The sequence below is a fragment of the Mauremys reevesii genome, linkage group 26 (genome assembly GCF_016161935.1).
Source record: "Mauremys reevesii isolate NIE-2019 linkage group 26, ASM1616193v1, whole genome shotgun sequence".
Lineage (NCBI taxonomy): Eukaryota > Metazoa > Chordata > Testudines > Geoemydidae > Mauremys > Mauremys reevesii.
The window spans coordinates 13,352,741-13,364,791 of record NC_052648.1 but is presented as its reverse complement, the minus strand read 5'-3'; the positions used below and the strand labels follow the sequence as shown (position 1 = coordinate 13,364,791).

Below are 12,051 nucleotides of genomic sequence, written 5' to 3'. Positions count from 1 at the left end.
TCTTGTAAGAGGAATTGCTCGTGAGAGGGGTCCCTGAAGAGGGACTGGGAGGGAGGGCGGTAAGGCGGGGTAGAAGCAAACTGGAGGTGGTATCCTTGCTTCATGGTGCGCAGGACCCAGGTGTCGGAGGGTCAGGTGGGACCACGCAGGGAAAAAATAAGAGAAAGTATCCTGAACTGGAAGTGGTATGCTGTCCCCGGGCGCGCCTTCAAAAGGACGATTTCAGGTCCGGTTGTGGTTTGGAGTGGCCACGATTTTGGCCAGATCCCGAAAAGCGCCTGCGGCCTCCGCGTCCTCGGCATCTGCCGAAGTCTTGTCTCTGCCTAGGGACAGAGTACGGGCGGAAGGGCTGGGGGCGGTAGGTGCGCCGCTGGGTCACGGGAGTACACATACCCAGGTTACACATAGTAACCCTACTGTCTTTTAAATTCTGGAGTCTGGTGTCAGTTTTCTCCGAGAATAAATCCTTGCCCTCGAATGGCAAGTCCTGAATGGTATACTGGAGTTCGGGCGGAAGGTTGGAAGCCTGCAGCCAGGAGATGCGCCTCATGGTAACACCGGCCGCCAAGGTCCTGGCTGCGGAGTCCGTCGCGTCCAGGGAAGCCTGCAAAGAGGTCCTGGCCACCTTTTTCCCTTCCTCAAGGAAGGCCTTAAACTCCTGGCGGGAATCTAGGGGAAGCAACTCCCGGAATTTAGCCATCTCTGCCCAGGTGTTATAATCGTAGCGACTCAGCAGAGCATGTTGATTCGCTACGCGCAGCTGCAAGGCGCCCGCCGAATACACCTTGCAGCCCAGAAGGTCCATCCGTCTGGCCTCCTTGGATTTTGGAGCAGGGGCCGGCTGTCCATGGCGCTCCTTATCATTGACGGACTGGACCACCAGGGAGGAAGGAGGAGGATGCATATAGAGGTACTCATACCCTCGGGATGGCACCATATATTTCCGCTCGACTCCCTTTGCCGTCGACGGAATAGATGCCGGCGATTGCCACAACGTATCAGCCTTAGGTTGGATTGTTTTAATAAACGGCAGAGCCACTCTGGTGGGCGCGTCAGCCGCCAGGATGCTGCCGACAGGGTCCTCGACCTAAGGGACCTCCTCCACCTGGAGATTTATGTTGAGGGCAATTCTCCTGAGGAGGTCCTGATGTGCCGCAAGGTCTACTGGGGGCGGACTCGAAGACGATGAGCCAGCCACTGCCTCATCCGGCGAAGAGGAGGACGAGACACCGGGGGCCAGGGCATCCTGTATCTGCTCCTGGTCTTGTTGAGGATCCTGCTCAAAGTGCATCGGTGAGGTGGATGCCTGAGCTAACTGGACGTCCGTGCCAGCTGGCGGAGGACGACTAACCGTAGCCTCAGGCGCACGATGCTCTGAAGAGGCGGCCTGTGAGGGAACCAGAGGAGCACCTTGGGCCTGATGGTATGCCCATGGTGTCCAAAAGGGCCACTGCTGAGCACTTTGCTCCTGGGAATGGGCTTCCTGAAACAGGCCCTCCGGCACATCCGCTTCATGGTCCTGGGAGTAGTAACTTCCCGCTTGGGATGAAGCCGACGGATGTCTGGAAGGCCACGGCGGAGCAGAGAGGCCTTGGGCCGATGTTCCCACCAATCTGGTGCTCTTCCGCACAGGGGAATCGGTGCAGTGAAGAATTCCGGCGCCGAGAACAAGACCGGGACCTACAACCGGCCCAGTACCGGGAGGTCGACCGGGACCTGGAGTAGCGGCATCGGGAGCGGCTCCTGGGAGAGCGGTGCCGGGACCGTGAGCAGTGCCGCGGATAATAAGACGGCGACCGGGATGGAGAACGGTGCCGCGAGTCAAACCGGCGCCGTGTGGTGGAGCGGGCCGGGACTGCAACCGGCGTGAAGAGTGGGAACGGTGCCGGGACCTGGAACGCCTGCGGGACCACGATCGAGACCAGTGCCGGTCAGGAGCGCTGACAGAAGCCGGGCGAATCAGGGCTGGCTTCCCGATCGACTGGACTACCCGCACCGGCAGTGCCGGAGGTGGCGGCGGTGCCGAGTCTGACAGCGCAATCAGGTCCTTCGCCACTTCACAGACCTCCAGCGTGGATGGTATAACCAGCTCAACCACGGCGGGCGCCGGGGAGACAGGTGCCGGACTCAACGGCCCTTGGCGGACCGGAGTCGACGGTAATGGCTTAGCAGGAGCCGCAGTGGCAGCAGGCACCGGGCGGTGCGATGGAGCCATGCCCTCGTGCCGCGCTTCGGGCGGTGCCGGAGCGGCAGGGGTCTTAACCTTCTTCGCTCTGGGCAAGAGCGAGTGCCTCTGGCTTGACTTGGGGGCCGGGGACGTCCGGTGCTGGGAAGGAGTGGGCGCCCCGGTGCCGAAGAGGAACTCCTCAAGTCCGATGGTGGCGCACTCAGTGCCGAGGATGGAGGGGTAAGAGCCGCCTCCATAAGGAGCTGTTTAAGTCTAATGTCCCGCTCCTTTTTAGTGCGAGGCTTAAATGACTTACAAATCGAGCACTTGGCAGATAAGTGCGACTCGCCGAGGCACTTCAAACAGGAGTCGTACGGATCTCCTGTGGGCATTGGCCGATGACAAGCCGAGCACGGCTTGAATCCCGGGGAGCCGGGCATGTGCTCCGGTCCCAGTGCGGGGAGGGCCTAAGCCCTGAACCCGACTAAACTCACTAAACACTAACTTAACAATTAAGAATTAACTACACTTATCTAAATTCCAACTAAATCTACAACTATATACACACACAAAGAGAACGAGAACTACAAGAATGCTAGGGAGGTGGAGGTCAGCTAAGCTGCACTCCACTGTTCCAACAACCGACACGGGCGGTAAGAAGGAACTGAGGAGTGGGTGGGTCGGCTGGTGTATATATCCGGGGCCATGGTGGCGCCACTCCAGGGGGCGCCCAGCCGACCCACTGAGTTGCTAGGGTAAAAGTCTTCCGACGAACGTGCACGCGGCGCGCACACACCTACATGGAATGGACATGAGCAATCACTCGAAGAAGAACCAGTGGCTCCACGGCAGCTGGAATGGAGAATACTGTCATAATATAGAAGCCCTCAGTGTGTACTCATAGTGGCAGAAAGGGATGGATGGTCCCTAACCCTCATCCAAGTCCTCTGAAGATGAAAACTCGGAGACCAGTTCCATTGACAGTACCATCGGAGCTGGCAGAAGCATGTGCACTGCTGGAGTGAGGGGCGAGAAGTGCCTCAGATGTGGCATGTCTGATGCCAGATATAACATCTCCCTGGAAGTAGAGGGCTCCAGAAAGCATGGGGACCTTGGTACTCCCAGAACAAACACTTACTAGGGTTCTGGCACTTTTCCCAACCTCCCTGGAGTCAAGAGCGCTTTCTCGGTCCGCGGAACCAAAATGGAAGCGATGGTCTTCCTTGGAGCTTATGGCTCTCTGGCTCTGAGCGATGCTAATGCTGACTTGTGTGTGTGGGTCCACACTCAGTACTGGTGGATCTGTGGATTTATGCAGCTTCTTTTCATGTTTGTGCACTTTAGGTTGCACTCCGTCCAGGGGCGGCTCTACAAATTTGGCCGCCCCAAGCAATCATGCCCGGGAGGCGCCCCCGAGCCGCGGGAGCAGCGGACCTGCCGCGGGCATGACTGCGGAGGGTCCGCTGGTCGCGCGGCTCAGCTGGACCTCCCGCAGCTGCGGACGGTTCGCTGATCCAGCGGCTCCGGTTGAGCTGCCACAGTCATGCCTGCGGGAGGGTCAGCCGAGCCGCGGGACCAGTGAACCGTCCGCAGTCATGCCTGCGGCAGGTCCGGTCGTCCCGGGGCTCCGGTGGACCTCCCGCAGGCATGACTGCGGCAGGTCCACCAGCCCAGCCTGCCGCCCCCTGGGAAAGGGCCGCCCCAGGCGGGTGCTTGCCCCGCTGGGCTCTAGAGCCGCCCCTGACTCCGTCCCCATGACTAGAACTCACGGAAGGAATCTCTCCCTTCTTAGGTTTAGAAGACTTACTGCCATGCTTATGTGCATGTCTCCTTATCTCCTGACTAGGCCCAGGCACATGGTCCACAATGGTGGTACTGCTGGTACCGGCTTCGAACTTCATAGTTGAAGGCACACTGCTGGTAGCCTCAGGTTGACGTACAGGGGGTTGCCTGGCCAGGGTCAAAGTGAGGTCTCATGGCAACTTCCATGAGGTACTTCTGGGAGGTGGAAAGTCTGGGTATGGCTTGGGAAGAACTGGCAGATACTGCACCTGGATGAAATGTGGGCTTCTTCCAAGCAGTAGATGCAGTGTTGATGTTCATAGCTGACCAAGAAGGAATGCAGGCAGGAGGCGCAGATTTTAAAGCTTGGGGTTCTCTGCATAGGCCAGTAGCCGCACATGGGTGGTGGTGGTGGGTGTTCACTGGGAATAAAACATCCCAAAAAGGAACCCCGATTCGCCTAACAAACTACTAAAACTACTATAAAATCTACAGAAATGGTAAAAACTGTAAAACTATGTACATTTTTTTTTTAAATAATAAAGTGAATCACACGCAAGAGGACACTAATAGTTCCGACCTGGACCATGTGGCAGTCAAAAGGAACCAGAGACGTGACTGGTCCAGTCCGCCCTTTATCACCTCAGACAAAACCATGAGGCAAGCCATGGGCGCATGCACAGATCAACGAACACTATTACCTGAAAAAAATCTCCAGATCCAAACACACGGTGCACATGCATAAGCCCTCACTGGAATACAATAGGGACCAATCACTCGAAGAAGAACTGTCTTTTCAGTTTAAAGTAGAAAAAAAGACCTAGATGACAAGGAGGTTCACCAATGACTATTTTTGTATAAGATTTCTCTAAACAAAATGATTTTCTGTAATTGTTAATATTACACTTGTGGTGCTTGTGTGGTAGAGAGATTTGTAAAATTGCTAAACTACTTCCTAAATAAACAGTTATTTTAAGGGGGAAATCATAATAAAGGTGCCCCTTCTTCCTTAATTTTGCCCCAATGATATGACCACATCATTTTCTTGCCCCACAGAACCTGGGCCTCAAGTCAATGCCTAGCATACATACTAAGGCTATAGCTACAGAACAGCTTATATTGGTATAAAACTTATATCACACAGGGGTGTGAGTAAACCACCACCGAGCAACATAAGTTACACTAACAAAGTGCTCGTGTGCATAGTGTACGTTGGTGGAAGAGCTTGTCCTGCAGACATAGCTGCTGCCGTTCGATGAGGTAGTTTTATTGAGAGAGCATCTTCACCCAGACGCGCTGCAGCGGCATCAGTCCAGCCATGCCGCTGCGCTTAATGTGCAGCTATGCCCCCAATGAGGCAGTTATCTGAAGCCCTCACCCCACCCCTGCCTCATTCAAAGGTGTGTAACAAAGCAGGGAACTACAGGAAGAGAAAGGATGGGCTTGTGGTTTAGGAAGTGCATTGGGGCTGCTTCAGAAAGTGGGCAAAAGTAAGATCATCCTGGACAGACACTGCCTTTGTCTTCCTCCTCAGTGGATATTTACATAGCTTGAGAGGAATCATCAGCCCATCACACTCTAAACAGTCATATTTCTTTTCAGCACTATCCCTTTGCCCCCAGTTAGGTGAGAGGCTGAAGCATTGTTAAGGGGGGGCTGGGATAGCTTATGAACCTTGGGCAACCATTGACATGAATTATATCAAGACAAGGGTGTTGCATATCCACAAAACAGCAGCACAAAACAGGCTAGAGGTGCAGTTTTCTGCATCAAGCCAGGAGAAATTTCCATGGTGCCCAACCTTCCAACCAAGCCAGCCACCAAGACCTCCAAGTGTGATGTGACAATCAAACAGCACTTGGAAGTTCAACCTCCTTTGAGGAGTTAATCAACCAACTAAGCAATGCAAAGGCTCTCAGGACAAAACCCTCAGCCCCGACACTCTGCACAGACGTCAGATGACTGCTTTGAAGCAAGCACAGAAGCATAACCACTCCAACAGAACACAGAAATTCAAGGTGAGTGCTCCATCTAGTTCAGTATCCTAGCTCTAAAACTGAAGCAGCTGGCATTGGCCACAAGATACCAAAAAAACCCGAACAGATATGGGGGCAACCTGCTCCCAGGGAAGTTTCCTCCTAAACCCCAGAAGTTAGAGGTTAGATTATGCCCTAAAGTAATGGTTTTAGATACTAGTTACTAAAACTTTGGAAGGTAACTCTGGATGTTGCCCTCTAGAAAAGCAGTTCCTTCTCTACTTAGGCACAAGTAGCTTAAAAGCCATTAACCTCTGGGAAAGCACGGCAATTTTGAATGAGATAATTGCGAATGTAATGGGAAAGATAGAAAAATAGTTAATAACATTGCTTAAACACTAATTTCTTCAATGGTTAAAAAAAATAATAGTAATTGGAGGATAACTGGCAATGATATTTAACTATATGGAAAAATGTAACTAAAGACAGCCATTTGTTAGCAAAGAGGGTTCAAAAAAAGACATTACACAAAGATTATTTATTGAATTTTATTTAAGGGACAAAGATGCATTGCTCAGCAAAATAAAGAAAGTTAGCAGATGCCTCAGTACAAGTGACCATGATCTTACTTGCTGTGTGAAAACAGAATACAGTTCCAGCCAATAACATAGATTCTTAGCATTCTACTAAAAGGGCCATTTCTCAAAGCTAAAAATAATTATATGAAATACTGACTGGGAGCATAATGCTTCAGTTAGAGAGGCATCTTGGCTGAGAGGATATGAAAGGAACAATAAAATATAAGTCAGCATGCAGCAATCAGCAAATGGAAAAAAGGGAAATGGATTGCAATGAATATAAACTAGAAGTTAAGAATTGCAGTTGACTCATAAAGGAAGTTAAAGGTACCAATGGAGTAACAATGGCTAACAGGTTAAAGGACAATAAGGAAGAATATTTTTAATGAATCATGAAGCAAAAGAAATCCTAATGCTTATACAGATCTTTACTAGACTGAAATGGTAAAATAGTCAACGATGCACAGAAGGTAAAAGCATTTGGTTAATGTTTATTCTGTATGAGGAACAAAGCTAGATAATGTATCCACCTCATAACCGCACCATTCCAGTAGTAACCAAGGAGGGTGTTAAGCAGTTTCTACTAAAGTTAAAAGCTTTCAATCAACAGATCTGGAAATGTTGCACCCAAGAGTCTGCAGGCCACTGGTGTTAGTTAAATAAACCTTGGAAAACAAATTCCAGAGACCAAGAAGAAAGTCAATGTTCTGACAATATTTAAAGAATAAAACAGGATGAGTAGCTAATTATAAGTTAGTTTGTTTGGCCTCAATGTCAGGCAAAAATAATGGAACAGATGATGTGGGACTATCAATAAATAGAAGACGGAAATATAATTAAATGACAATCAATCAACACAGCTTAATGGAAAATAGGTGCTGTCAAGAAAACATGATTTTTTAAACAACATTACAAATCTGGTTGATAAAGGGAACTTGATAGAATATACTGTGATATCTGAAGGGCATATGACATTACCTCAGATTAATAAGTCTGCATTATATTAAATCAGTGGTTCTCAGACTTTTGTCCTGGTGACACCTTTCACACAGCAAGCCTCTGAGTGCGACCCCCCTTATCAATTAAAAACACTTTTTAATACATTTAACACCATTATAAATGCTGGAGGCAAAGTGGGGTTTGGGCTGGAGACTGACAGCTCGCAACCCCCCATGTAATAACCTCACGACCCCCTGAGGGGTCCTGACCCTCAGTTTGAGAACCCCTGCATTAAATCAATGATACTTGTTAGACTGGAGGGATGGGAGGAGGGGAAGAGCCCAGGCTGCTGGAGGGAGGGGACCCTGAGCCCTGAAACCCCCTGCTCCTCCCCCACAGCCGGAGCCCCGAGACTCCCTGCCCTGCCCCCTGCAGCCCAAGCCCCGAGACCACCCTACCCCATTCTCCATAGCCGGAGCCCCAAGCCCCCCTCCCCCTGTAGCCCAAGCTCCCCTCCGCTACCTGTTTATCCCCACCTCCCAAATGTGCATGGCACTTCTACATGAGCCCCAGCTACCCAGATTGACAGCCAGAGCTCTCAAAATATTATTTATATATATATATATATATATATATATATAAATCACACACACACACACGCACACCCCACATACAGAGCTTGCGCCTCCCTTGACATGTTCCTGCTCCTCCCTTGGGAGGCCTGCCCCATAGCTTAAGAACCACTGTTCTAGAGGGTTCCTGCCTCATCTTTCTCAGCCTTATGCCATTTAATTTTTTTTTTTTTATTAAATCAATGACCTGGAAGAAAATATAAAGTCTTTGCAGATAAAATTTGCAGACGACTGAAAAATTGTAGTAGTAAACAACTCACACAGAGTAGTCTAGGTTGCTTGGTAAATTATGTAGAATATATTGAAACCATGAATTTCAATATAGCCAAATGCAAGTTCATAGATTTAGGAACAAAAACATAGGCCAGTATTTACAGGATGAGTAACTATTCTTGAAAACAATGACTGCAAAGTACTTAGTGTCATTGTAGTAGGCCACCTGAAGACAAGAGGGATGTTATGGCAAAAAAGGCTAACGAGATCCTTGGATGTATACACAGGGATCTAGTTAAGTGTAGGGAGACAGAATCACTTGCATATACAGCACTGGGAGACCGCTACTGGAATACCGCACCCAGTTCTGATACTCATACTTCAAAAGGAGATGGAAAAAACTGGAGAGAATTCAGAGAAGAGCTATGAAAGTGATTCAAGGAATGGAATACATGTCGTACAATGAGAAACTTAAGAAGTTCAATGTAGCTAAGCAAAAAAAGTTAAAGGTCTTGATCATAGTCTACAGGCACCTACTGAGGTAGAAAGTATCTGACACTAGGGGACTAATTGAGCAGAGAATGCATAATAAGATCCAATGCCTGTAAATTCAATTTAGAAAAATTCAAACAGGAAATAAGAAATTCTTAAATAAAGAGTAATTACCAATAAGGGACGAGGTAAATTCATTATCACTTAAAGTCTAAATAGAGAGGTTGCATATCTAACTCAACCACAAGTTACTGGGCCTGAAAGTATTCATTTGTATAGTAGGGACAAATAATTTCCTTCAATACAGGAATTACCATATGAATTCTTCAGCCTGTGTTATGCAGGCCAGACCATGCTCACAGTTGTCTTTTCTGGCCATAGATTAGATAGATAGATAGAGATACAGCATGGCCAGAGGGCAGCAGGAGAGGAGTAGAAGGGAGCCTTATTCCCTGTAAGGGGAAGAAAGTTTGCTATAGATTAATTAGAGCACCTGAAGCCAGTCACATGATAAAACCCCCTGCTTCAATCAAACAGTGTGGGAGTTGGAGCAGAAAGGATTGGTGTTGGAGCAGAGAGCAGTTTGAAGGGAAGCAGAGGATAGTTTGAAGAAGTGCTGCGGTGGGCTAAGAAGTTCTAGACCCTAGGTAAGGGGCACCTGGCTTGTGCAGAGGGAGGGCAGGAAGCCCCCCCACAAGCTGAAGGGCAGGAGAGGGAAGTAGCCCAGGGGAAGAAACCGCCAGTTCAAGTGGTTCACCACTATCCTCAGAGCCCCTGGGCTGGGACCTGGAGTAGAGAGCAGGTCCAGGTCCCTCCCTCTCCACTCCCCTCCTCAAGGATACTAGTGGGGCAATTAATATTCCAATTCAGGGGCAAGAAATGTGATCTTATATTACCAGAGACACAATGATGCAGTGGAATACAGTTTACGGCAACAACCGTGGTCAGACGGATTAATTTACGAGGTAAGATTAGAATAACTAAATCTCACATAATTGAAGCAGCAACTAAGAAGAGAGTCATACTGGTGAGACTATTTCCAAAAACAGTATTTGAAGGATTAAGACATCAAAGATGGACAGGAATTGCCAAGAGATGAAAAATCCACTCACTAACAATAAGTAGTTTTCCCTCGTTAGAAGGTCTAGGTCATCATTTCTGCAGAAAACAAGATTAAATAAAAACACCATCATAAGGAGCAAAGATCATCTTCCAAATGTTAACTGATGTCTAATGTCTTCTCAAAACTGCATATAGCTCCAATGTCTGTGCTGCTACTCATAGATTCCACCCCATAGCTGCTTGGGAAAGTAATGAAACACAGTCAAGTACTGGAGCTATTCATAGCAAAGGATGATCCAAAAACGCAAGCCAGATGAGGCGATAAAATACCAGAAATTCCAGACCAGACCCTCCAGAATGGGATGCAGTGGTAGTGGAAAGGGAAGGAGGAGGGGAAAAAAGCCTCTTCCCTTCAAGAAGCCAAAAAAAAGAGTAAGAGTGGGCAAGAGAAATGAAAATGGAAAACTCTTCAGATTTATCTTGGATGCTTAGGAGACAGAAGCTGATGTGGAAGACCAAGCCCATCAGCTGGATCCACAGGCAAATCTAGAGATGAATTCCTCCTCCCCAGCAGATGAACGAGGTGTGTGGCTGGGCTTGCTATTCAGTTACAGGCCTCACTGTTGGCTCTCCATTCTCCATCTTTCATATAAGTCTTTGGTTAATAAGTGTTTTAGTCTAATACAAAGATTATCTAGCTAGGAGTAATTAAGGAATGGAACAATTAAGATGACCAGGAAAAACATTCCTGTCAGTTAATGTATAAGGTTGCAAAGTAGATTCCCCAAGAATGTGGTGGAATGTCTCTAGTCCCAATTATAGTGCTTAAGACATTTTAAACTAGTCTGAACAAAATAATGGACAATGTGCTGTAGAATTCAGTCCTGCACTGACTGGGAAATGGACTGGATGGCTTACTATCACAGGTCTTCTCCACCCCTACATTGTCAAGCTTCTGTGTAAACCCCTCATGAACTGGTTCTGCTCATACTACCCACATATCCACATGCCATATAAAGTAGTTTCAGCTAAAGAAGGACTCTGAAAAGTTTTGGAAAAAATGAGAACAGAGATCAGAAGTCATACTAGTCATCAATGTTATAATTAAAGTTTCAAAACCATTTCCGCTGTAGTAACCTGTTCTCACATGCATGCTTTCTAAAATATTCACCTTCGGCATAAAATTTTACATGCTTCATCTCTAGCAAAACTGACATTCTGTACAAATATTAATTTTTATTTATGAGGATAACAACCACTGAATTTTGAAGCTTCAGACTTGGTATATAAATAGGCCTTAATGAACAATATGGACTTTGCTAATTTTGAAGAAGCGAGTAAGAATCTTTGAAATGCAGGATTCACCAAGTGCTATAGAAAATTCCACTAGGCTGTTAGCTGCATGCTTAGACATGAGTGTAGGCAAACATGTATCCACAGTCAGTTAGCTGCACAGCTACTTGGTTATAGGAATTTACAACCTCACCTACTGAAGCAGGAGATTGTAAACTCAAAAGATTCTGAACAAGGATGAGCAGAACTTGTAAATATAGGAAACTGCTTAGCATGTCAAAAATTAGTGCCTTTATACTCTAACCACCTCATTATTTCCACACCAAGAAGCTGATAAAAGCTCTGCTAGTGAACCCTGTTAGCTAATAAACTGAATAGGTGTATCAAGAAAGTTACGGCTCTGATTTCATTTGTTGAATTTCAAAGAACCATCAAGTTCCACAAGTCTAAGCAGCTCTGTGTTTATTACTTTTCCCTGAGCCCCATCCTGCCTTCTTCCTTAAAGAGCTTGGGAAGTTAAAATGGAATTAGCATTAGAGCAATGTTAAGGTCACAAAATAAAGCACTCAAATAAGAAAATTCCTTAAAGTAAGGTTATCCTGCAACAATACATAAGGCACGTTGCACATGTAGTATTTTCCTGTTTTGAAGACTCTTATTGTTTGCACAGTCTGTCTCACCTTATTCAGTAAGGTGAAGTTAATATTGCAGAAGAACTTACGAGTTGAAGAGACCTGTTCACACCAGGGTCTGAATTAAATTAATGAGTTGCACCTCCTAATCCAAGAGATGAATTTAACTCCTTCATTTATGAAATGTCTTGACTTTATAATACTTTATTTCTTAATCTTAACATTGCATTAAATCTAGTTGTGTTCATTCCTGTTCGCTGCAGACAATATACACAGATATCCAAA

General features: G+C 47.2%; 1 protein-coding gene across 4 annotated transcripts in view; it reads right to left on the bottom strand.

The window, feature by feature from the left end:
• The window catches only part of ELAVL1 (ELAV like RNA binding protein 1), a 91,146-nt gene that overhangs the window by 41,253 nt on the left and 37,842 nt on the right, over positions 1-12,051 (bottom strand). The gene's annotated exons all lie outside the window — the stretch shown is intronic.